General features: G+C 35.6%; 1 long non-coding RNA gene and 1 pseudogene across 1 annotated transcript; one reads left to right on the forward strand and one right to left on the reverse strand.

The window, feature by feature from the left end:
* Nucleotides 1-397: 397 nt before the first annotated feature.
* LOC107804575 (cytokinin dehydrogenase 3-like) lies at nt 398-11,059 on the reverse strand (annotated as a pseudogene).
* Nucleotides 5,753-9,246, forward strand: LOC107804576 (uncharacterized). Its single transcript, XR_001652271.2, has 2 exons — nt 5,753-6,681; nt 7,347-9,246. It is a non-coding gene; the product is annotated as an uncharacterized LOC107804576 (long non-coding RNA).
* Nucleotides 11,060-27,833: the final 16,774 nt, after the last annotated feature.

Here is a 27,833-nt window from a genome sequence, read left to right on the forward strand (position 1 = left end):
TATTTTGTTGGTTCCCATGCTTTAAAGAAGCTGAATGATGCATTTGACTGGATGTTAAATTTTTATCCGAAGGAATATAGATCAATTCCTATTTAATATTTCTTTTTTCTCCTTTCTTTAATAGTGTACCATATACTAAAAATTCTTGATCTGACCTCTCAATAATTTATTAACAATAAATTAAAGCTTACATTTTTCATTGTGTGTCCCTCGTGAGAAATATGTGTTTTGTCGAAATAATTTCTGTAGAAGAAAAAACAAGCATTCTATTATTTCCTTAATTTTTTTGGTTAGCTGGAATTAACGAAGATCATTAAAAGAATTTCTTCATTTGCTCAACCTCGTAAAATCAGAAGGATTTACTAAAAGTTGTGAAAAGCTAAGGCTCTACTTCATATATCATCTAAAAAATCAAAAAATATATCGATGCATCTAATATGCTAAGTAGCTCAATACATGTAATACATGCACGGAAAAAGAATTACCATCACAGTGTGGATTTGTCTTCTATCACTTTTATCCAATTTGTTTTACTAAAAAGAAGTAAAAGTAAAGATTCTCTGTCCTGGTGATAGAATCATCTTAGGATCAAACTGGATCTTCCTTTGTTGGAAAGTGTTCCACTTTTCACCAAAATGTTTCATCCAATCCTCCTTGGTTTTGTAATGTGGAAGGTACTGCTTGATCTTGAGGCCTTTTTTATTACAGTACTTTAGGATTTTTTCATTTAGGCCATCCAAAATCTCCCAGTCATCAAAACCACCCGAATACAGTAGCCCCACACAATAGAATATATCCTCCTCTTCTGGTATCACTGCTGACATTCTTTCATCCCACCTGTCAATTAAGTAATAGTTTCACTTTTATACATATATTTAAGACAATTATTAGGTCACTTAAAGAAATTATTATATGTAAATGTTCATAAACTCTAGATTAGTAACTTGATAAATAAGATAGGTTGCTTGCTACAAAATTTTAAAGAAAAGGGTCACACCCTAGAGAGTGTAATGTAGGTAGATTATCTTGATACACCACGCATCGTCACTGATTGATGAACCGGTGACCCGTATGTCACACTTTACCATTGCTCCAAAATTTCAGACCGGTTCTTGCTACAACACGTTAAAATATCTAATAATATAGTAAAAAGTATGTATAATTGTTTATACTATATATGTAAAGGAAGGTTTAGAAGTGAGTACTTATTCCTGCTTGTTGGGTAGACAAGGATGGGTCCAGTGGCCTTGTTTTGTCTAAGAATGATATCCACAAAGACACCAACATTGAAATCCATGATAGTGGACTTTGGTACAAAAAGATTGAGCCATGGATGAGGAACATCTCATAGACCTTTTGATTGCAGCTCTACCTCCCCACTTCTAACTCTATTGAGAAAATCCATAAAGGTTGCATCTCTTGTGAATATGAATCCAGGCATAAAGTTCAACCCTTCAAGTAATTTCTGCATTTCCTGCATAAAACATTAATAATTTCACTCTTGAAATCCGACTTCATCACATAAATTGGGACAAATGGAGTAAAAATGTTCATTGAAGATTTAGATTGTGTATTTTCAGTGTAGATACAATAGCAATATATTAATACCTCATCAATTGTGTTAGCACTTTGATCATCATAGTACTTGACCATTTCTAAGCAGTAGATAATGTCATTTTTTGATAACAAGGAAGCTATTTTGGTTTGATTAGAAGGTGAGAAAAAGGAAGATCTCCAGTTATTTGGAGGACTGTGATTCATCATCATGAGAGATCCTTCTACATAGTCCAGGCCCTCTATTGAGATGAGATGTTCTTGGTCTCTTGTGAATTTTGAGAAATCAGAATACATAATTCTCACCCATTTCACCTACATTACAACAAAAGAAAAATCACGTTTATAAATTATCTGCACCTAAAAAAACCCCAGAAATTAAATGAAAGATATTAGTACTAACTTAGAAAATCTATAATTGAAGAAGAACATATATATATATATATATACACACACACACTTACACTTACTCTAGTTGGTGCTTTCTCTAATAAAATTCTTGCCCTTGTTATGATTCCAAACTGCCCTAGATCTCCTAAAACTGCAAAAAACAGCTCTGAATTCGTGTGTTTGGAACAAGTCACAAATTCCCCTTTACCTGATCAACCAAACAATACACAAAAGTTGAAATCTTCAATGAATAATATTAACTAACATTACCTATATGCAATAATAGACTCTTCCGGGCTGAGTATGTCATTCTTATGTCTTGTTGACGAGTTCATACTAGGGAGGATTTAGCAATTGTACAATAGTTGCAACCATGATAGGGTCATAGTGAGATGCCAGTTTGAGGCTGAGCAGGTAAGGTGATCATGCGGGGTGGTCTACGGATGTGTGATCTTTATGATGTTTTTTAGAGAAGTTTTCTTTCTACCAGTGGGATATATGTGTTTCAATTCGAGTTCGAATCGCTTGAGAAAGTTCAAACGACTGTCACAAGGACGAATATTCGCTTAGCATATGATTTGGAGTATTTTATGACTGGTGCCACTTGAGCTTATGGAAGATTTAGTTGAATTATAGTGTAGGATTATTGCAATCGTGGAGTAAGGACATTCTCACGACCCAAATTGGAGGGTCATAACTAGCACCCGACCATACTTGTCGAGCACCAACGTACATTTTATCTAATCTTCCTTATTATCTTTAAGGGCCGACGAGATCAATATAAATGGTAGACGTGGATCATGAACAACCAACAATAAAAGATAATGGCATGAACATACATAACATGGGACGACAAGACTGTCAAGAAACTATATATAAGGTACGAGCTACCACGCTACCATGAAAGAATAAAAGATGTCATGGACAATTTCATTTATCCAAGTAGTAATAAATTAGCTTTTCCGAAGCTCTTAATTAATTTTGTACTACAAGATCTTTTGTCACACCATCCATATAGTGAATGTCTCCTTCATGGAGGAAATTATATCATACTAATTGTCAAGGTCAAAATCATCATAAGCAAAACCAGTTCTTGCTTTACTTTTGCCTTTAATAACTTTTTATAAGGCCTGACAAAATATTTTTTGTCGTACCACGTGTACGCGATCAATGACATATTCATGTAACCACACAGTAATATGCATTATCTTTCTTTCTCTCAAACCTCCCAAGAGGTGAGCTGTAGTATTTATCCAACCATGCATAAGCACATTCTTATGCATAATTTTTATTACATATATATTTCAACATTTACTTTCAGGAATAAGCCTGCATTTACAATGCATATCACAAGTCACATTCTCTTCAAGTGGACTATAATCATATGGGGATGCTTATTATTTTCATACCACATTGATGGCAAACATCACCTTCACATTTTGAAGTAATATTTTGAGAACCCTTATTGTTCTCCTTTTTACAATTACCATAATGATGACTATTATTATTTTGATCTTTGGCACGCCCACGTATATTAGTCAACCACTTGTCTTCATTTAAACTTATTATGAACCTCTATCACATTCGCTTTAAGAATGGAGCAAATCAAGTGGGACAAGATCCATGTTTTTTCATAAAAAATACATTATTTTTCTTTAGTTATCATTATATCATCAATATGGTCCATTGGGACTCAAACCCAATGCCTTACCCATATAAAGGCGTTTTAGGCCCTAATACGTTGGGACTCAAACCCAACGTCTTACCTCATCATGTGCATCAAAACTTATATATGATGTTTTATTCTCATAATAGCGTGTTAAGCCTTAATATGCTGGAACTTGAACCCAATGTCTTATTCTCATGGTGCGTTGGGACTTGAACCCACCGTCTTACTCTTGTCTAATGTCATAATAGACCAAAATGCACTATGACTCACCCTTGAGCCTTTAAAAAGTATTACCACTTTGATTGGTCCATAATGATGTAGACGTAGATCTCTACCCGATCTTGTGTCCAAATATTCTTGATTTTATTTACAATGATACAAGTATGTAGTAATCTACATGCACTAGATTAATATTAATATGAATATGCAACAGCTATATAACATATGAATTTCACGAATGAACTAAAGGTTCCTTGGTTGCTTACGTATAAAGAATAAGGTTTGATCATAGTCAAATGTATACAACAAACATAATTGAAAACGTGCATGTAAACTCTTATTTCAAAGATTGATGCAAGTATAAATGAGCAGAACTCAACCCTAACCAATACTTTCATTGTTATTTTGTCAGATCTCTCCTTCTTAGGCATTAATTACCAATTTTAAAGCCCTGTTAGTTTCTAGTGAATTTTCTGTTTAGAAAGCTAAAATATAGCTTCCAAATATGATGATGTCGCACTACACAATTCTGAAAATTTTAACCACAATACCTACTATTAAAAAAAGATGTATGTATTTCAAACTAAAATAGAAAAACATGCGATATCATTTTCTAAGGTGTCTTGGCAAGAACTTATGAACAACTATCAAAATTAATATACTTGCCAACAATAGAGATGAACAATAACTTACAGAGATGTTCTTGAATAGATTGGCTATTCATGTAATGACAACGACCATAGGCATCATTTAGCAAAAGAAAGTATCTACTTACCTTTTTCTTTTCCTTGGATATGAAACGTGCTCACAGTATTTACTTACCTTGCCGCCAAATTGGTATTGGCCAATGCCATGGAAGTTAAAGAGCACCTACCATATAATCTTGATAGAAGATTACAAAATGAGCCCTTCATGCTGAAAACGTGTTACGAAACTTAGCTTAAAGTAATAAAACAAGAAAATAGACAAGAATGCCTAGAGTAATAGAGAAGAAATTCTTATTTCTTCCATGTATTTAAGTGTGTACAATATTACTTCTCATCCTCTATTTATAGTATTACATAGAGGTATACAAAAGAATGTCATAAACATAACATTAAACATTTGAGACATGGAGGAAGATCATGTGGAGGTTATGGAGGTATGAGAGTTACAATCATAACTCCATAAGTAATGAAGTAGTGGGAGTTATGGAGATAATGGAGAAGAATAGTGGGTATTACTCCTTTAGGGTTTATGGACATCCACCACTAGATAATTATTTATAACAATTTAGCAGTTTTACCTTAGCTAATAATAGTTCACATCATATTCTTAGACATTTAGACGCGCTCTTATAATTGGTTTGATTAACTCGATTCATACACATTTAATTGATTTAAGCTAACTAGCTTAACTTGAGTAGGCTAGAACTCGTAAATAATTATTAATCAGTCTTATGTGATATTTTGATCAAACTTGTCAATTTGTGAATAACTTCTTCCATTGACTTAGCTAATAGTATAAAATCGTGAGGGAAATTCCTCTAAACATTTGTTCCATCAATTCTAGTTTTTTAGAAGTTTCATTTGCTAATACGTATCCTTTATCTGTTAATACAATCTTTATTCGTTATTATGTGCATTCATATTTTATTAATATATACTTTTTTTCTAATTAATATGTTACATCGTTTCACATTTTCAATCATGTCATTCTTGATATTTGTAGACATGTAATTTTTGACCCACGCATTAGAATTACCCTTAATAGTCCTAGTATTTTTGTTTGAGCTTATTTCTATAGGATTTCATTTTATTATTAAATTTAATTCTATTTTTAAGGCACAAAATTAAAAAATACAAAAATAGTTTCATGTTTTATCTTATTTCTATTTTGTTTAGATTATTAATATTTTTATAGCAATATATTTTCGTTGTTACTATGATTTTCAATTTTATTTTTGAATATAACAATTTATATAAAAATGATATATAAAAAATATAGTTTCATAGTATGATATATTTTACTTTAATTAATTATAATTAATTTTAAATCATTTTTTTAAAAAGAAAGGTTCAAGTTTTATTTATTTAGGGATTTTAAAAGAGTTGAAATCCAAATTTGAAGCCTAATTTTGACCAGAGGAAGCCCAAATCAGCAGCCCCAATCCCCTAACCCATAACCCATCGGACCTGCCCCGTTTATACCTTAAATCTCAACCATCCATTTTCTCTCATCCAACGGCCCACCTTAATTCCCCTACACCCACATTAAACCCAACTTTAACCCTAAATCCCCAAACCCTAGCTCTCAAGACCATCCGCCACCCTCACCCATCTCTGCCCACCCAAACCCGCCAGAGACACCCCGAATCCGCTGGTCCCCTCCCCTGCTCCTCTCTCCTTCTTCCACGTCACACTCCGTACGAAGCTTCATCATTTCTACGCGTTTTCTTGCTCTCCAAGTTCGAATCGAATGAATGGGGGCCGTAGATTGAATGAATGTCAATCTAGACCCTCCATTTGTTCGATTTCGAACTATAAAAAGAGAGAAATCAGAGGAATTCGGGGGTTTTTTTTGGAGAGAATTTTCGAAGAAAAATCAGAGAAGAGAGAGTTCGGAAAACGAGAGGGCTAGAAAATATTAAAAAAAAAAGTATATTAGCCTCTGATTTGTTCAACAAGAATGGAGTTTAGTTAATGTCCGTTGACTGCTCGTGAGGTTCTTGTTCGTGGTTCCAAATCCATTTTCGTTGCTGTTTTGTCCTGCTACTGGTTCGCGATATTGCTGTTATTTTGCTGGAATTTGGAGTAAAAGCTTTGTATACGCCGAATCTTCTGTTCTATCGAAAGCTTAAGCTTCAACAGGTTCATTTTTGTCTTCCCTGTCGTGTGTGATTTTAGTTAGATTGGATCTTCGTCTGTTACTTGTGTTCTGTTTCATTTTCATGCTTCAGTGTCCATGTTTTCCAGTCTGTTTCCGCTTGGATATGTTGGATGACTTCTCTTAGCGTGCGATTCTGTTCTGCTCGTGCTGCTCGTATGTTGCTCATACTGTTCTGCTCTGTTTAGTCGATTGTTGTGTTCCGTCGTACTGCTCGTATGTTGGTTTGGCTGCTAGAAATAGGAATATAGTTTGTTCTTCGCTGTTTCATTGGAATTCTCTGATCTCACTGTTTGATTGGTTTAAGCATGCTCGGTTAGTGATAGTTGATCCGAATGGTTTTTTTTTCTATGCCTTGAATGCTTTTAACCGTTATTATGGTGTTGAAGTATTTCTTGAGTTAAGATATTCTCAATTTGAAACAGATGGTCTATTAGGCGTTGTAACTGTAAAATGAATTTGAATCAGCGACGTGTATTCTCGCGTCTTCCGTCTAGTTTTTTGATTTTCTAGTACGAGTGACTTAGTGTTAACCTATATAAATCATAACCGAGCTGTTGGAGTCATATGCATGTTTGTCAATGCCTTAATTGGTTGGCCTTCCTCTGAAAATAAATAATAACTTGTTCTTGTTTTCTTCTATTATTAGAATCTGATCATACGGCCTTAAGGAACTGAGAACAGGAAGGGTAAGTCAAGGAACTGAAATGATCTGATTGGAAAGTTTAATAGGCTGTTAACAAGTCCATTCGTGGCTTCACTGAGTCTTTTCTGACTTCCTTCTGAATTTTGTCTCGTTTGGTTGTCGATGTATCTAGCTTGATGTGTTTGAAGTATTTCTTTGGTTCAAGTTATGATTGAAAGTTTGCTTTGTAAATGAGCGTTATGTGGAATTAAAATGAGACGAAGAGATCTTTTTAGTTTAAAATTAATCCTTCATGCAGTAGTAATGTTACTTCTAGTAGATTAGAAAGTATTTTCAGTCCCAGGAGATTAAGGAGTGTGCTGCCATATGAATCATCTTAGTATTTTGTTGGGGTAACTTGATAAATGTTGGAGTAAAAAAGACGTGGATCGATTATTTTGTGTGATTAAATTATGAGCCTTTCGGGATGGGGCCGCAGCAAAGTTGAGGATTTAATAAGGACTCGGGGTGTTGGGAAGTCTTTAATGGCTCTTCCGATGCTTCTGATCCATTTTACCATTATTAGTTGTTTCAACTTTCCTTCATTTTGTCTCTTCAGTTGTTTTGAATGCTTTCTGCTGTGTCGTTTTGTTGGATCCATATTAATGCTTGCTTGATGATTTGGCCGGGGAGTTGGGATCTTAAAGAAAACAGAATTGAAATTTAGAGAACATGTTCACTATTTTATTTTATTGTTCTAATCGCTAGTAGCATGCTTAGGCCGACCACACTTGGGTAAGCAAGCCTTAGGAATTTTGTTAGTTTCGAGGCGAGAGGTCGTTCCCTTAGTTAAATTTATCCGAGGAATGCCCCGAAGGACTTGTATATATTTTATTCCGGGAATGCCCCGTAGTACTTATATTTGGAGGCCAAAAGTAGAGCTTGCAGTATTTTATTTTTATTTTTATTTTTCTTTTATTAGGTGGCGACTCTGAGTTAATCCTTTTGAACACACAATTTTGTCACTTTTCAAATTGAAAACCTTTTTCAAGCTTTTACTAAATCGTTTTATTATTTTAAGAGGGTTTAGTAAGGTTTGGTTAAAAAGGGGGTGTGACAATATTTTCCAGACACTTTTCTCATCTAATTTTAGACGCATTTTTATTATATTACTAGTCTCTCGGCACGTGCGTTGTACGTGTATACCACGTCATATAATACATGATTTAGTAAAATATTCCTTTTGGTAAAATAGAAAAAAAATTAATAGCAAATTACATTTCCCCTTGAGCAACTAATCTATAAAGGAAACCAATAGAAAATGTACATTAACGCTGACTCGAACAAATAGTGTTAGGGAGAAATTAAGCTACAAAAGAAATCTATTAGAAAATATGTACTAAGTTTGGATTTAAAAGCAACAAATTAAGTCTCATTAGCTTTATATCAAAAGTAAAGTTTGATATGTGCAGGAAACATATACATTATCAATTTCGGTATTTTTTGAATGGTGTGGTTGATTGGTTTATTATCTTTTATTTTTTTAAAGAAATTTCATAGGCATTTTTAACAAAATCTCATGATAAAGTAATAGTTGATCAAACCTACATTTTGAAATTAGAAATTGCATAATTACATTAACTTATCTAGCTATATAGTAAATCAAATGAACAGTTTTTATGAGAGCTTTTGTACTTTTAACTTATCTTTCATTTGTTAATAGTTTATCTTTTTTCATATTTTGTACTCTTTTCGGGCAATAACTCCATTATCGAGTAAAACATTTTAGTATGCACAATGTTTACTAAATGAGTTAAAATTTCTTTGAATGAAACAATGCTAAAGATCTCACGTCAAAACGATTCATCATCTATGTACTAATTACACTAAACAATAAATATTCTATCAAAGAGTAATTTTTTTCAATATTTTTTGTTTCTTCAGTTGTTAGTTGGCTTTACTATAATATATGAGACACATAACACTACTCTATAAGCGCTCCTTTCTCAACGTAAACCTTTAGGGTTGTAAATAATAATGAGAATATGGTTGACCTCACATTCCATGATTTACGTATAAATTTCAATATATGTTATTATGTATACGAAACAGTACAAGAGCATAATTTAATATTAATATGTAATTCACAATGGGACATGCATGTGTAGCATGAATACGAGCATCTAAGATGGAAATATTTTTATTTTGGAAAAACTCACCAAACCGAGAAAAACTTAACCACTCCAGATTCTGCCTGGGCAAAAGAGTTTACTGCCGAACCATGAAAATGAATTCTTAATAGCGAAAATCAAGCACATTTGAAAACCAATTGGCGGAATATGGAATCATCAACCCCCATGATGTACCTAAACTCAAATTACCAGCCCCTTCTTTCTATGGAAAGCAATAAATTAATCGAAAGATAATAATAAAAGTCTAGTCGAAGGCCTGATTCATTGAAGAATTTTGTCAAACACTTATAGAGCAAAGCGAAACAGAAAAATAAAAGATGATATTAAAACTCATCTTTAAAACAAAATATAAAACTTTAGATTATCTGTTCCAATCTCAACAATTATACAAAATTTTTAATCAGAAAACGCATATACCATAGGTATTTCCTTTAAAATAGACAAACCCATTTCACCTAAATTTTGTTCAATCATTTTCAACATAACTTTTCTTATTTTCCTATCAAACAAATTCTATCTTTCAAGAAAATTCAAAGGATATCAACAAAACCCCATATATGCAAATAAATTGGAAATTACAACAACAAAAAACCCAGTATATCCCACAAATAAATTGGGAATTAACAATGAATACTTTTCCCATAATAAAGATGTAATATAAGAAGGGTAAAGATCGGACCTTTGTGCCACCATCAAAATAATTGGGTCGACAAACTTAGCATAAATAATTCAAAGGCAGCTTAGATTCCCACACAAAATCAGCAGAAGAAGCGTCCCTAAAACACGATTTAGCATTGAGATTTTACAGATCTCTTGGTGATAAAACCTTGGGAGGAAAGTGACTGACCTTCGATTAACCGGTGATGTCGAAAGTAGCAGCAAAATCGATCAATTTAAGATAAAACGAAATCTGAAGATGAAGCAGAGAAAAAAAATAATCTGCCTTTGTTCATCCTCTTTCTTGCTGACATATATGCAGCGGGGAGTTCTCACATCACACCACCCGTCAAGTTGCTCTACACGTGTAGTTTTCAGCAAAATTTTTGTAAAAGACCAAAGTAGCCCTTGGTAAGCAGGCATGACGACCCCGACATGCTTCCCAAGCGGCTTCTATATATACTAGTGTAGAATGGCCCGTGCTGAGCCCGGGCCCAAACTTATGTTGTTTTATAAAAAGAGTGCATAAATTTTTATGAGATGTGTAAGTTTTTTGTTATTAGAGATATAGTTTGAGAAACTCAATTAGAGGGGGTCTTGTATATGGATTAAAACGCTATTATCCTGGAATTCTCTCTGCAAAAATAAATTTTACTTAATTGTAATAGTTCACTTGAGCCATTACATTTCAACTTCCAAAAGCAGATTTGTTAGCTTAAGTAACTTGTGGTGTATAAATATATTTGGGAGCCAATTCATTTATCTGCTAATCTTTTATTAAAAAAAATTTCATTCACTTTCGACGATCTTTCTTAGGCTGTCTGGGTATAGAAAACTGAACTTTGAGCTTTTGCACTTGCCATTTATTAACTCTGTTCATTATCATTACTTTCAGAAAACAGAACTGTCAAGATAATTGGAAGTCCATTGTGCTTACACCAACAAAAAGTTGCTTCTGTACTGTGTGACTTCTCCCTGGTTTCCTTTGTTGGTAAACCTTATGAGCTCTTATATTTCCTGCAATCCCTGTCCATAAAAATTCGAGGGAACATACTTGATGTTTTTGATTTACAATATCTTGAATTATTTCTGCCCAAGAGTGTCAAGAATTTAAAGTTACAGCCAACAACGGAACACTTCTCTATCCACTGGATAGATAAGCTCAGAGGTGTCCCTTGGTCCAAATTGCAAAGCTTATCTCTTGTCTTGGACGTTATGTTAGATAACCTTTTAATCACAGTTGTGAATTTCCTTCCACTTATGGTAGAGTCGAATTGAAGAAGGACCTCCCACTGGTCAAGTTGGCCGAGTTTTGTTCTCTACTTTGTACTTAGTTTGTCTAAAATACAACTTCACTGTGATGTACGTTATGCTTATTTGCAGCCTGAATTGTAATGTTACGATTATCTTGCTTTATCATTCTCTGTTGTATAAACCCTTTAAATTGCAATGGATATTATCTTGTTAAAAAGGATCTCTTCTCAACTTTCAAGAGAAATGCGTTAGCTTATTTGCAGTCTGTCATATTCAAACATTATCTTTGATCGCAATGGGTTCCTTTTGTCATCACCACAAAAGAATTGGATTGATTAACAAGATTAAAAGAGTGTTATTTTGCACTTCAAGTGAACTTGTAAGATTTGAAGAACTCATACTCGATAAGATAGGGCAACTTTTTAATAACGTTTTGTATAAATCAAACTAAAATTCATTTCAACAGGAAAAAAAATGCATATTTGAAAGTAATTTTGAGGGTAGGAAAGACTAACATTCACCAAGAAAGTAGGATGAAGATTAACTTGGTATTAAAAGGGTTGGGTTACGGGAAAGGAAGAACACATGCCCAGAATCTCAAATTAAATTAGTACTTGCAGAACACTACTACTACCGGGCAACAATAGGCCCAAGCATACTGAGTAAAACTTCTGAAGCCAAAATCCTCTTATCACTTTAACGCACCTATATAATGGTGCCACAAGAATCAAGGTTATATATATGGGCAACTACGACTACAGAGAGACAAAAGAAAAGCAAACTTCTCAGTACTTCGATTCCTATAGGATCCCTAAACTCAGCAAAACATGTAGCTACTGCTACAAAGGAGATTCAATAAGAGCAAAAAGGTAATCTTGGTAATATTTAAATTTTCAAATAAAAGCAGTTCGCCCACTCCTCCTGCTATGTCTGTCATATGCAGTGTTCAATTTGTCAACAAGCTCGTTCATTGTGCTGCAACCACCAAAGAAAATAAAAATATCTTAGATAGTGACGGAAAATATTTTATTAAAAATCTCCACACATAAATAAGCTAGCAATACTCTTATTTATAATAGTATAAACCAGATACATTAAATATGACTCACGGACTTCAGTAAATCAGAGATGACCAAGGCAACTGCGTCACCTGCTTGCACTTAAAATGTGTGGTACTAATTTGTTGGAACTTCTTTACCTGCTTGCACTATTCCAGACTTATTGACCTATTTTAATACTAAATAAATTGCAGGTGACGTTTTACTAATAAACGATCTGCACATGATTGAAGAGCTCATTTGAGAGACGAAGTTGCCGACCGATCTCATCAATTTAGTAGTCTTCTCAAAATTCCTAAATTATGAACATAAAACTATCTGAAGAGAAGAAAAGCTCATAGGTGTATCTGTATCACTCATTGCTTCATACTTTTCCGTTATCCAGCAGTCCCAATTAACTATCTCTGATGAATTATTCCTTTTTTTTAATTACCATGATGGACAGGCCAGCTTATGCACATCTCAAGTTCTCAATTAATTCTACAAGTTACCTGATTTATCTGATGAATATATATATATATATATATATATATATATATATATATAGAAAGAGAGAGAGAAAATAGATATGGGGCAGGGGAATTGTTAATTTAAAACCCAATAACTTAAAGATATATTAATAGATATCTATTTATATCTTTAACCTTTAGTGAAAACCACAAAAACATCTAAATAATGTCTCACATTTTTTAAACCAAAAACAAATTCAACTGATCTCAAAATAACATAAACACTTTCAAATATAAATATTATTCTTCCAAACAACATATTTATATCGTTACACTACTCACAAAGTAAATTTTCAATGATTTCATACATTTAGTATCTATGTAAGCCAATTTTAACTTTCAAACATATATTTTTCCTAATTATAACAGGCTGACATGTACACAATGCATAATGTATATTATGATATCATCCCAGAAAATCTGCGATGACATTTTTAGAAATCAATTTTACCAAAATCACAAGACGAAGTTTAACAAATAAAAGAGAAGGGTTAAGAATGTTGAACCCGTTTTTTGTTGTTGGTGTTGTTATTTTCTTCTTAATTCATTACCCTGACACTGTGCCTTTTGCCATCCAAGTCAAAAGCTGTTGCCTCATGTTGAAGAGGGGCAAGGGGATTTCCAGAAATAAAATAAGATATTGTTCTCTTGGGAAGTAACTTCCGCAATGGCATTCACGAGACATGCATTGGCCATATGATAATTTCATTCAGACATTTGGATTATAATTTTGCCTATTACAATTATCCTTTCGCACTTTTGTTGCTTTTGTGACTGTTTGACTGAAATCTAAGCTAATTACATAAAAATTTATTCTTCCAATTAAAAAGTAAAGAGTGAAAAACAAATATGTGCCAAATTAAAAAGTCAAAGTTGTTTACCCTAAAAATTGGATAACAATTAAACTTATAATGTGGTTTTAAGGATAAGTGATTTGACCTAATACCAACTCATAAACGTAAAGATTAGCAGTAAAGATAACCAATGAGATAAAGCAAACCAGTCTTGAAACGTGGTTCAGCCCTCGAGCTTAAGTGCCCTCGAACTGATCGGTGATCAGAATAGTTAAGAAACAGACTAACTGGTGAACAAGGATATAAGCTAGAAAGTATTGTATTGCTTTGATATGCATCAATGTAAGATGTAAGCTAGAAAGTATTGTATTGCTTTGATATGCGTCAATGTAAGATGCTTACAAAATGATCAAAACCCTCTTTATATAGCAGATGAATCCTATCTATGGTAAAATTCCAATTACGGAAGTAAATCTCATGATTAGCCTAAGCAACCGGCCTTGATTTGATCTGTTCTGGAATTTCCGCGTGATCTTCGAACGGTCACGAATATCTCACTTTTCCGTTATCGCTCTTTTCTCGAAGTCTGCCATATTTAATCTCGATCATTGCTGGCCTCGATCTAGATATATAGGAGCCTCGACCCTCGAATTCGATACATTGTCTTTGTGCTCCGGTCTGATCCACTACAAAGCTGGCCTTCAATGTAATTCCCTTGCCTCGATCAGATAGTAAAATTGGGTAGGCCCGATTTTAACCGTATATAGAAGTATACAAATGGATGAGAATTTGAGTACATGAAAAGAAAAGTACAAGACGAAAAATACAAGTATTGTACAACATCTTATTTTTCAATCTCTTATTCTTTGATATAAATTTCTTTCTGGAGAATAGTTCACAACCAAGAAACTTTTGGCCAAAGAAATTAATGTCGTACGAATTTACATTGAAGCGGCAGTATTTGATGTGGAACACACCCGTTCGTATCCCAGCGTTGGCTTAGAATAAATGTGCACAACTTTTTATTTATTTATTTATATTAATAGACTAATTAGTTTTTTTTTAAAGGGCATTTTAATAATTTAACTTTTAACTTATGGACTTCCCACTTTTTAAATAATACTAGTTTCTATGTACGTGTGTTGCACGTATATCTTCAACCAATTATTTATGCACAAACAATAAATTAAATTTGTTAAAAAAATATACATAAGAAAGAATTATTTTTAACAACTTATAAATAAATAAATAACTATCGGAACTGCAATATCTGTTTTCTTTCCTTCAAGTACTGTCTTATGTAGCAACTTCTAAGTCTTCTATTTCTATCTTTACCAAAATAATATTGTCAAATTCAAAATGTAAGATTTTCGACAACAGATGACTAAATATATACTTATCAACACAGAGGGTTAAAATTAAATTAATGAAATTATTGCCCTTTAATGAAGAGTCGTAGTCAAAATACAACAATTAAACATTATAATATAATCCAGTTGATATTTGTGAAATAGGATTAGGTGGTGGTTGGTAATGCCTCCAATGTACCTGAACCTCCAGCGCTTCATGGGTTTTTTTATATACTAGTGCGATGCTTAGATCTAATGGCTTCTCTTGTTACTGTTCTTCTCTTAAACCTTGCCAAAATTAGGTTGGAACGAAATATAACAAATACTATGAATACTACAACTTCACATATTTAAAATAACTTAGCTTTTGCCTTTGGATATATGTGCATGAATTTATAATTATATAAATTATGAACTGGATAAGAGTCCTAATATGTTACAACATGTTTGTCATATATCTACGAAGAGAAATCCAAATTGCCATAAAGAGATTCAAGCTTTATATTAATCAAACTATTTTCGGAGAGAGAGTACTGAAATCAAAAAATTATGGTCGAAAAAGGGATTAACAATTAAAGTAATATGTTAATATTGCTAGCAGCCAACCGATACTCTAATGGAAAAGTAAAGAGAGTTTAAAGTTACCCTTGATAGAGCACTGGAAATTCATACTCCACGCAAATTATTACACCTTCCGATCGATGTTATTATTCAACTGGGATTAGTAAGGCATTAGGACTTCACATTCTATTACAAAGTTAGCGAATAATTCTATTATTAGTTGACCTCATAGTCGAAGGTATTGGATAAAATTCTTACTATGTATTACAAATTTATCCAACGTGAGGTTGCTTCTTTGTAAGAAATAATTGAGTTATTAAGGGGTATAAAAGTCGGACAATATTTTGAGAATATTTTCGTCGTTCAACATTTAGCGTGGAAGATTCGTGTTTTTATAATAATATAGATAGATAGATAGATTTAGATACATACCTTTGGGATAATAAATTGTCTAGTAAGATCAACACTTTTAGCATGTTATATTTCTAAAATCATTTTATATTAACCCCTTATATTTTATATCATTTACCTTATTTATTTCACCTAATCAAATCAATATAGTTACCAATTCTTTCGTATATTTATTCTTACTTTGGTTCTCGTAATTCTTTTACATACTTAATCATTTAAATATATAATTCTTTAACACCTTATCATTATACATATTTTACTACCCATAAATGCTTATATTTTTTATTTATCACATAATCGATCATTTCTTTTGTTCAAATTCTTTTCATAATAATTGTAAATAATAATTCATCATTTTTAAATGATCACTCATTTAATTAATAAGTCCAACCGAGAACCATACTTTGTGGATCTTGAGGGATGCCTAACCCCTTCCCCTTGAAATAACACGAACCCTTAGTTAGAGCCTCAATAGTTTTTTGTAGACCACAACCGGAGTTTATCATTATAGTGTTTTATGTCAATATAGGTATCCTAGTACACTTTAAATACTAGGTGGCAACTCCATAATTATATAACCTTGTGTGGTGCTATACGTTATGCTTTGTTTAACCTGTGTAAAATAGACATAACATTGCGACGCCGCTGGGGACTGACAGGTTCTAAGCCACAGTGGACTTGATTGATTATTTGAGGGATTAAAGGTTCTCCAATATTGTAATTTTTATTTTTGTATCACATGCCTAAGTTGTATGTTCGTTTTTCATGCTATAATTTGTATATTCTTTCTTACATGCTACATGTTGTATATCTTTTCCACATGCTTATTTTATAAGTTGTATATTCTTTTCCACATGCCTATTTTACTACTTTATTCAACTGTCACCGCTTTTCCATCAAGTCTTGATCATACACTATCCCATATATTGAGCATGCGAGGGATGTTTTGTACTCCTCCGAGCCTGCTTTTGAACGCTTTAGTCTTAGAGATTAGCATACGAGGCTGACTACCATCTCACAGTTGTCCTCAACTCGTGCTCGAATCTAAGTAAATCTACTCCTAGAATCCCTAGGTCATCGGACATACGGTCTTGCAATTTGCTTTATGTTACGATCCCAATTTTTCTCCGTAGGATGTTATGATGACAAATCTGTAAGACTAAGTAAGTCTAACAAACATGCGGAATATAACTGAAATAACAAATAAAATCTCAAATACTCAACAATTTTAATAAAGAAAACTCCACAACTCAGCATTTACAATTTCTCTGAAACCTGGTGAAATCGAGTCACAAGCTCTACAACAATATCATAATCATCCCTATACAACTGTATCTAATAAAAGAAGGAAGATATAGAAGTAGGTAGAGGGTGACCCCGAGGCCAGCAGACGTCGGCAAGTGGACCTTGAAGTCTCCACGTACGAAATCAACTCACTGGTGCCTGGGCTAGTAGGAGGTACCTGGATCTGCACAAAAGATGTGCAGAAGCGTAGCATGAGTACACCACAACGGTACTCAGTAAGTGCCAAGCCTAACCTCGGTAGAGTAATGACGAGGTCAGGCCAAGGGCCTACTAGAATAATAAAAATCTTAACGAGTAATTAACAGTGTAATAATAATAACAATGGAATTGAAACAAGCAAGAAGTATACTAAGATTGGCTACACTGAATAAGACAAATAATGCATCACGGAATAAAACAAGGAATGTTATGGCACAGAACAAGGCAACAAAACACAAGTGAAGTAATAAAAAAGCATCAACAAGAGTCACTACCAAGGTACCGCATCGTACTCTCAAATCACGAATCATTTCGCAATATTCCTTAAGTCATCGCGGGAGCCTTGCATTTAGTTTTGAAAATTATTTTCCCGAAATAGCTTCCCGCATTTTAGCCCACCTTATCTCACCGCATGTGTTTCAACCCTAAAATATTATATCACTGTATGCTTATCAATATCACAACGTATCACAGTTCGCACCTCAAGTGCCCAATATCACAACTTGCCAAAAAACCAACAACGATAGTACTTTCACAACAAGTAGCCCATGGCTCGACCATACTATGCACAAGAGTATCAACAATAACAATTGTAAATGAGTAACTCAACAAGAATAGTATTTCACACTTTATGACCTTACCTCAATATGAATCACGACCTTTATAACTCAATACCAATCTTAACAACATGATGATCCAAAATTGACAGCTCCAAATAAAGAATTCACGGTTAAATAATTAATAAGGGTTGGAGGAAACAACAACTTCAACTAAACATGTAGAGCAATTAACAAGTAAGAGATAATACAATTAGAGCATGTGAAGATAGACTAATGATGATGAATATAACATGTTAAGGAAACTCAATTAAGTCATGAAAGGAATCTATATAATTAAAGTCAGTCAAATTCCACATTTAGCTCGTGTACACACTCGTCACCTTGTGTACACGGCTTTCACGTAGCACAATTAGCACAAACCTGTACCAATGCTAAGGAAAAATTCTCCCACATAAAGTTAGGCAAGACATTTACCTCAAAACACACTAACTCAATCCACTAGTAGGCCTTTTCCTCGATTATTCAACTCCGAACGGCTCGAATCTAGCCAAAACAAATTCATACCATAAATATAAACTATAGAAAACAATTTCGAACAATAAAATTACGATCTTTGAAAAGAAATAAAAAGTCAACTCAAAAAGTTTAATACGGGTCTGCGTCTCGAAACCCGAACAAATTACAAAATATGAATACACATTTGATAACGAATCCAACCATATTAGAATTACTCAAATCTGACCTCAAATCGCTTTTCAAAAGCCCAAATTTTTGCCTAAGAAATTTTAGAATTTTTCCCCCAAATTTCCAACTCAAAACATTAATTAAATGATGAAAATAATAATAAATTCATGTAACATAGCCAAAACCGAGTTAGAATTTCTTACCCTAATGATTTCCTTCAAAATCTCTCCGAAAATCGCCACAAACTGAGCTCTCTAAGTCCCAAAAATGAGAATGAGATCAAACCCTCGAAATTAGGCCTTTTCTGCCCAGGGAATTCGCACCTGCGAACCCACAACCGCATCTGCAATTCTGCACATGCGGAATTTCCATCGCATGTGCGGCCATGACTTAAGTTCGGAGAATGCGCATCTACGGACACCCAAACGCATCCGCGCTAACGCTTCTGCGACACATGGCTCGCTTCTCCGAGCACGCATCTGCAATGTTTCGACTGCACCTGCGGTCCTTTCCCTGCTCAACTCCGCTCCTGCGATGCACCTTCTGCTCTTGCGCTTCCTCTTCTGCAAAAAATGGACCGCACCTGCGGTTCCAGCTGGGCATGCCAAAATCCGCTTCTACATCTCAAGAGTCGCTCATGAGGCACCACACTTGCGACCCAAAATGCGCAGGTGCGATTGCACTAGACACAACAACCTTCAGCAATCACACAAAGTCCAAACTTGTTGCGGATTCGATCATAATAACACTCAGGGCCCGTCCAAATATACCAACAAGTTTCAAAACACATAACGGACCTAATCGGGGCCAAAAATCACATAAACAATATTGATTCTACGAATCGTAACCCAATTCACGCCTATTGAAACTATGAACTTCCGAATTCCAAAACTAATGCTGATTCATACCAAAACAACTCCGATTGACTTCAAATCTTGCACACAAGTCATAAATGATATGATGGACCTATTCCAATTTCTGAAATCGGAATTCGGCCTGATATCAATCAAGTCAACACCCCGTCAAACTTTTCAACCTTCCAAACCTTCAACTTTCTAGTTTTGCTAATTCAAGTCGAACCGACTTACGGACCTCCAAATCAACATCCGGTCACGCTCCTAAGTCCAACATCACCATGCAGAGCTATTGGAACCATCAAAACTCTATTTTGGAGTTGTCTACACAAAAGTCAAACTACGGTCAACTCCTTCAACTTAAAGCTCCTACTTAGGGACTATATGTCACATTCCACTCCGAAATTCACTCGAAACCAAAACCAAACACCCCCGACAATCACATAACCATAATACAACATAGAGGAGGAAATAAATAGGGGATCAGGACTAAAATACTCAAAACAACCGGTCGGGTCGTTACACTTTAGCTGGATTAAATGTTATTCCTTTAATTGTTACATATTCTTTATTTGTTACGTATTTTTATCTGTTGCATATTCTTTATCTGTTACATATTTTACACTTATTATCCACTATTAGGTTCCCTTTAATTTGTCTTACTACTTTGGTTGACCTGTGTTGAACCTTTAATTCAACACTAATTCAACTTTTACATCCTCCACTAATTCAACGTACTCTTCTGAATCACAGTTCACACTTTCACTAGCTTTCATCATTCGAAACTCATCCATGCGACCTGCTACTTTCTATCTCAAAAGCTAGTAGTCTCCACTCACCCACCCAAGATCTCCCTTCACAATCACACTTATTTCCAGAGAATAACCATCCATTCATGACAACCGTACAGATTCCATAAATTTCCATTAGTTTGCTCGAACTATGTTTTAACCTGATTCTTGTATTGGCAAGATACGTAGGCTATCTTCGATTAGTATTTTTTGCAACAACAACAACAACAACAACAACAACAATCCAGTAAAATCTCACTAGTGGAGTTTGGGGATGGTAGTGTGTACGCAGACCTTACCTCTACCCGAAGGGATAGAGAGGCTGTTTCCGAAAGACCCTCGGCTCAAGAAAACAAAAAAAGATAAAAGGAGACAATATTAGTATCACCGTAGAAATCATAAAAAAAATATGAACAACATGAAATCCAGAAAAAAGATTCAAAGCAAAAAAAAACGATAGCTAGTAAATATGTCATGCACTGAAAAGCGAAATAGTAAGACACATCGTTGCCACTATCTGTCTTAGACAAAAACCTACCAGCCTAGTCTCACAAAGGTACGAAGTAAGGCAAGAATCAACTACCTCTTGTCACATAGGACTCCAGATGCTAACCTCCACTTCATCCATCCTACCCCAATATGGTGTGTGACATCCTCATCTATCTCCCCTCTCCCCTGGATAACCGACCAAAGGTACTTGAAGCTACCTCTACTTGGGATGACCTGTGATTCAAGCCTCACATCCACGCCCACTTCCCCCGGCTCAGCGCTGAACTTACACTCCAGATATTCCGTCTTCGTCCTGCTCAACTTGAAACCCTTAGATTCAAGAGCCTGTCTCCTAACCTCCAGCCTCTCGTTAACACCGGCTCGTGACTCATTAATCAGAACTATGTCATTGGCGAATAGCATGCACTATGACACCTTCCCTTGAATAAAGTGGAAACGAAGAAGGCGGCGTACCTGAAGTTAATGGGGAGCATATGTGAGGAGGAGAGGCGAGCGTGCATGGAGAGGTATAAGGTAGCCAAGAAGGAAGCTAAGTTGGCGGTCACGGAGGCTAAGACTGCGGCTTATGATCGTATGTACGAGGAACTGGGGGGAAAGGGTGGGAAGAATAAGTTATTCCGACTGGTCAAGTTGAGAAGAGGAAGTCTCGGGATTTGGACCAAGTGAGATGCATCAAGGACGAAGATGGTAAAGTATTGATAGAAGATGCCCAGATTAAGAGAAGATGACGGAGTTACTTTCATAAACTTCTGAATGAAGAAGGGGATCGGGATATTGTGCTAGGCGAATTGGAGCATTCCGAGAGTCACTGTGATTTTGGGTGCTGCAGGCGTATCACGGTTGAGGATGTCGTGGGAGCTATGCGTAAGATAAGTAGGGGCAGAGCGACTGGACCAGACGAGATTCCGGTGGAATTTTGGAAGTGTGTGGGGAGAGTAGGTTTGGAGTGGTTGACTGAGTTGTTTAATGTTATTTTTGAGGCGAAGAGGATGCCGGATGAGTGGAGGTGGAGTACGGTTGTTCTATTGTATAAGAACAAAGGTGATATCCAGAGATGTAAGAATTGTAGAGGTACCAAATTACTATCATACCATGAAAGTGTGGGAGTAAGAATAGAGTTAGATATATATTTGGCATGGGATACATAAAAATCCCAGTAAATATGCTATATTTGTAACTTACACACATAAATTATGAGATACTATTTGTTTTATCCCCTGAACTTCCTTTTGCTGTATTTATTACCACTCTCAGAGAATGGTTTCAACTCCTGTGTTGCATGTGAAGAAAACTAACTCACACATTGTTTATTCTTCCAACAAAATTGTCACATGATCATACACAATAACCATTTGTTTTAATTGAGTTTTTTCTTGCTTTTTCCTTTTTAGTTCTCTCTTTTACTTATTCTTCTTTTTGTTTAGAATGTTGGATCTAACACAAAAGTAACAGAGTTGCGACCAAACTTGTTATAAATGAGAAAATGAATTTCAAGAAATGCGCGAGTTAAACAGAAAAAATTACTTAAATTAAAGTAAAAATCACGTGTCTAAAATTTGGAGTCGTAGCTACGCCAGAAAAAAAAAATTAGAAAACAAGCTTGTTACAATATTTGGCCGAAAAAAAATGAATCCAAAAATATGTGCGACTCTAAGAGTTCCTATCAAGCATTTGACATATTTAGTCAAAAAAAAAAAAAAAAAAAGTGATCCTAAAAATTGCTCAATTAAAAATAAAAAATTAAATTTTAAAAAATGCCACGCATTGAAAAAAATTAGGTGGCTAGCACGTGTTTATCACTTCGTACAAATTTGGCTACAGGGTAAGCACCGAAAGAAAAGTTCCTGGGTTAATACAAAAATACAAACACATCATAGTTTAGGTCAGCAAGTTGCAAATTGAACCAAGTCCGGAAGATTTTATGTATCATCCCATGTAAGCACGTGATTTTTGCTTCACGGACAATCGCTCCAAAAGAAAATAAAAATAGTGGCAAAAGGCTTCGCTGTACAATTTTTCGATCTTTCCGTGATATGTGTTGTTAGTCGTTTGTGAGTCTGTCCATTTTGCATCTAGTCATTATCAAACAAAAATACAAAAAATATATGAGGCGTTAAAAGAAAATTCAAAAAATATAAATATATGTGCATCGTCCGTTTTAGGTTGTGATTTAACTTACTTGGTATGATAATTATGTTGAAATGCCATATTGTTATTTGTTTTAATTTCATTTGTTTTATTAGTTATTTTTATTTTTATTTTTCTTTAAATTGGAAAACAAAAGAAAGTTGAAATCAATTTGGGCCCAAAAAAAATAAGACAAAAACAGGCCCAAACCAACGATCTGACCCGGTCCAGACCAGGCCTGCCCAGGCACCTCCTGAAACGACGTCGTTTCAGGCAAATCAATCTGAGCCGTCCGTCCCAGCCGATCCAACGGTTCAGGACCTCTTTCAGCGACCCATGTTCAAACCCGACCCAAATAACCAGCCTGACCCAACCCCGCACTTAAACCAAACGGCCCCGTTTAACTACCAAACGACCCCGTCTCATTTTTCACCATCAGATCCAAGCCGTTGAGATCATTTGATCTAACGGCTCAGATCCAATCCCATAGACCATATATAAACCTTCTCTTACACCCACGCCCCCTATACCAACACCCCACCCCTTCGTCCCCAAGCTCAAAGCCGGACCTCCCATTAGAAACCCTAGCCGCCCCCGTCTCCCTCGCCATTAAAGCCGGCGGCATGGACGCCGGTGGCCACCTCCTGAACACCCTAAGCCCCCCTCACTCTCCTGAACATGGATCTGTTACTCCCTAGACTCGAATCACTTTCCTTCGACTCGAATCTTCATTTGAAGATTTGAGTCGAACCTGGACCTATGCCAAACCACCCCATCTTCATACCAGACACTCCCCTGACCTTCCTCGTGACCAAACCAAGCTTGGTTTGGTCCGAATCTACCCACAACTCCCTAAAAACCAGATCTGGAAATCCAGAACTTGAAACACATGGACCTGGGGAACCCGACCAGTTTTGACAAGGGTTTGGGGTCTAATAGACCTTAATCAAGGTGTTCTCATGTGAGAACACCCTGATTAAAGTTTGTTCGGCCTCAAGGGTTCGAAGTTGAATCAGAATTTGGGTCGTTTTTGATTTCAAACTTTTGTGGTAAGTTTTTCTTTCTTTCGTTTTAGTTAAGTTGTCAGCCTGTTCTGTTGTGTTGTTTGTTATGTTGTTATTTTTATTTCGGGTTTCTCCCATCTCTGTTAAAGGCCTTTTATTTGGTCGATTGTCTTCTGTTTGTTCTGAATACACTCTGTGATAAACATGATCGTCAGTTAGATTAGTCGTCAAATGAACTAATTCATATAGGCCCAGTAATTTAACAAAAGTTGTCTGATACCCCTTAGGTCCCTGAACGTATTGTTTATGCGAGCGACTGATTATTACCTGCTATAATTAGTATAGTCGACTCGATAAATGTCGTCGATTAGTTTTCTATAACTAATGAATCGAAGGAGCTAATAATGTCGCATGACTAATGAGCCTGTATTGTGATTTGAATGTTGGGCATTACCCATGAATGGTAGTCTGTAACTACATTGTAAACAATTAAAGGCCAGGTTGGGGCAGTTCTGAAATCGAATGTTCAAAGCCCAAAGTGCCCTGATGCTGCAATAGGCAGGGCAGTAATAATCCAGGGTTAACAAGGGCATTCTGGGTGTTGAAAAAGACAGAAAAGATTAGTATAAATGGGCTGACAAGTAGGGTACTAATTTAGGATTAAACTAATACCAATGGGGAACAAGACACAAGGGTATGGGGCTTAAATTGAATAATAAAATGATGCCCATAACTCCTGATTAAACAAAACCAGGCGTGGGGAATAAAGGGGGCTGACACCAAAAGATGCTTAGGCATGGGCTTTAAAGAGTATGGGCAGGCTGCAAGTTGCAGCATGAGGGCAGCCTAGCTGCACTGAGTCATTTGGCTTTAAATAAGCCATTTGATAACTTAAACGAGGCTGGACTTTTAGTCTTCAGAAAAGAGAGAGAAAAGGCTGGAATTTTTAGTCTTGAGGCTGGAACTTTTAGTCTGAAGAGAGGTCTAGTGAGTTTAAAGAAAACTGAAAAGCATAAGGTAGTTTCCAATAAACATTGTAACCAAACACTGCCTGAAAGTTGTATAAAATTGCATATTGGTCAAGCTGTCTTGGCCAAGTTCTTTGTTTGCATTGACTGAGCTGTTTGTGGTTGTTGAACTGATGGTTTTGCTGCATTGAACACTCAGTTATTGCTGTTGCTTCATTATTTTTTCCTGGGATTGCTCATTTGGTGCTCGACTATTTGCTGGTTCTCCTTGTATTCTGGGAGACCTTGTTGGTTATCTGTGGCTGTGGAAAACACTTGGTTTAGTTGGTTGTTGCTGTGTTGTTGCTGTGTGTCTGCTGCTGCTGTATTTACTGCATATTGCCCAGCTGATCATTCCTTTCTTCTTTGTCCTCTATACCAGGTACACAATTACACTACCAATGTAACTCGAAAGTTTGAGCAATGAGTGTAAAAGAGAAGATCTGCAAATGTTGTTTATATACATGTACTGTTGTGTTGAATGTCATATAATGACTAAATAGCTCATATTTTGGGATACTGAAGTTAGTTTACAAGCCTAGTTGATGTCAATATAGGGTATCGAATGATAGTTGTATATGTATGCTGTTAGATAAAAGTGGTCTAAATGAATTAGGGTGCATCTCAGATTTAGTTTACTTTGCCATATATGCTGTAATGTAGTCCAAGCATGAAATTTGTACATTGTAAATTAAGTTCTTTCCTTTCCAATAAATTGCCATATATAATTCTTAAAACCATATTTCAAGATAAAGAACACAAATTCAGGGCCTCGACCTCATGAAGGTCGAGCCCAGGTCAAAGACAGACCAGGCAGGACCGCATCGAGCGAGCAGTGGCCCAGGTCTGGCCAACCGCGCGTGGGCTGGATTTGGGCCCATGATTATTTACTCGACTGACTGTGCACGCAGCCTCGTCCCGGATTTTAAACATTTCCGAATTCTGTTATAAATAACTTGCAAGCATTAATCAATTAGGACTATCTACTGCTTTCGATTGATAGAGACAAACACGACAAGAAACATAGTTGCTATAGGATATTTTTTTAAAAAAAAATAAGAACGAGATGAGCCTCGATGAAAACAAACAAAACGCGCAGATGCGGGGCCCTTGTTAAATGTATATTATTGAAGCATTTAGTTTCCAGGACGGGTTGCTTAGCAAATCTCATAACCCTCCTAAAATAACAACACGATAGTCTCTTTAGGATACGCTTTAATAAACCTTACCTTCTTAAACTCGGGTGCACATTTATGTGACCCAAATCCAAATCTCGACGGATTTGAAATGTATTTCTAATCACGGGTACATTGATTGTGACGTGATCCGAGAGGCATATCCATGACGTCGCGAATTCCTTTTAAAAGAAGAACGAGACGAGCCTCGTCAAATAAAAATATACACAGTTGCGGGGCCCTCTAACTGTATATACATTAAAACACTCAGAATTCGGGAAAGGCCATTTAGCGAATTTTTCGGCCTTACCCAAAACAACAATACGCTAGTTGCTTTAGGCACGTCTTAATAATTTATTCTCCTTAATTCGGGTGCACATTTATGTGACCCAAATCTAAATCTCAACCGAGTCGAAATATGTCAACAACCATGGGTGCATTGATGTAACGTGGTTCGAGATATGTTTTCACGACGTTGCAATTCTTGATAAAACAACAGTAAATGACAAAAGCGTTTAAAAGTTAAATTTTGCACATAAGTTCACACTTGTATAAAATCCGATAATCAAGCCGAATATAACAGTTGAGCGACCGTGCTAGAACCACGGAACTCGGGAATGCCTAACACCTTCTCCCGGGTTAACAGAATTCCTTATCCAGATTTCTGGTACGCAGACTGTAATATGGAGTCATTATTTTCCTCGCTTCGGGATTAAAATTGGTGACTTGGGACACCCTAAATCTCCCAAGTGGCGACTCTGAAATAATTAAATAAATCCCGTTTCGATTGTCCTTTAATTGGAAAAACTCCCTTGTCCCCTCGCGGGTACGGAAAAAGGAGGTGTGACAGCTCTGGCGACTCCGCTGGGGATTGAAACCCAGAACCACTGGTTCAGGGTTAAGAATTCGAGCTTAGAATAATTGTTATTATTTGGCTTTATTTATTATCTGATTATTACATGTTTTGAGCCTAATGTGCTAAATGCTGCTTTTACCGCTTTGATATTATTTGAACTGTATATAAACTGTGCCGAAACCTTTCTCTTCTTACCTCCGGGGATGTGCTTACTGGTTGAGACTCCCTATTCTGTTAGCGTCATACCCTAAATAAAAGAGGCTCGGAAAGTTTCTAAGCCGGCTGGCCTTTTGGTTCCCGGAAAGGAGCTCCTTCCTCAGCTCGAGTTGTCCGCTCGGGTACACTGTCTAGAACACCGACCCAGGTTTTGAACATAGAATAACGTGACTTCATGCCGGATCCCTAGTAGGAACGCTTATTTGCATCATGTTGCATATGACTTAGGGGACTCAACACAGGGGTTGGGTCCGTCTAGGACTAGCAACCTGATATGAAAAGACCATTCTGATGCATCCTATTGTTGTCCGTGCATTTATTTGTCTCATGCTGACCAGTGTTTGAATATTGGGAATATTGTGAAAAAAAGAGTGAAATAACGGTTAGGAATTGATTGTTTATTGTTGAAAAAAAAAGAAAAAAACAAATACTGTCAAAA

This window comes from Nicotiana tabacum, chromosome 11, assembly GCF_000715075.1.
Source record: "Nicotiana tabacum cultivar K326 chromosome 11, ASM71507v2, whole genome shotgun sequence".
NCBI lineage: Eukaryota > Viridiplantae > Streptophyta > Magnoliopsida > Solanales > Solanaceae > Nicotiana > Nicotiana tabacum.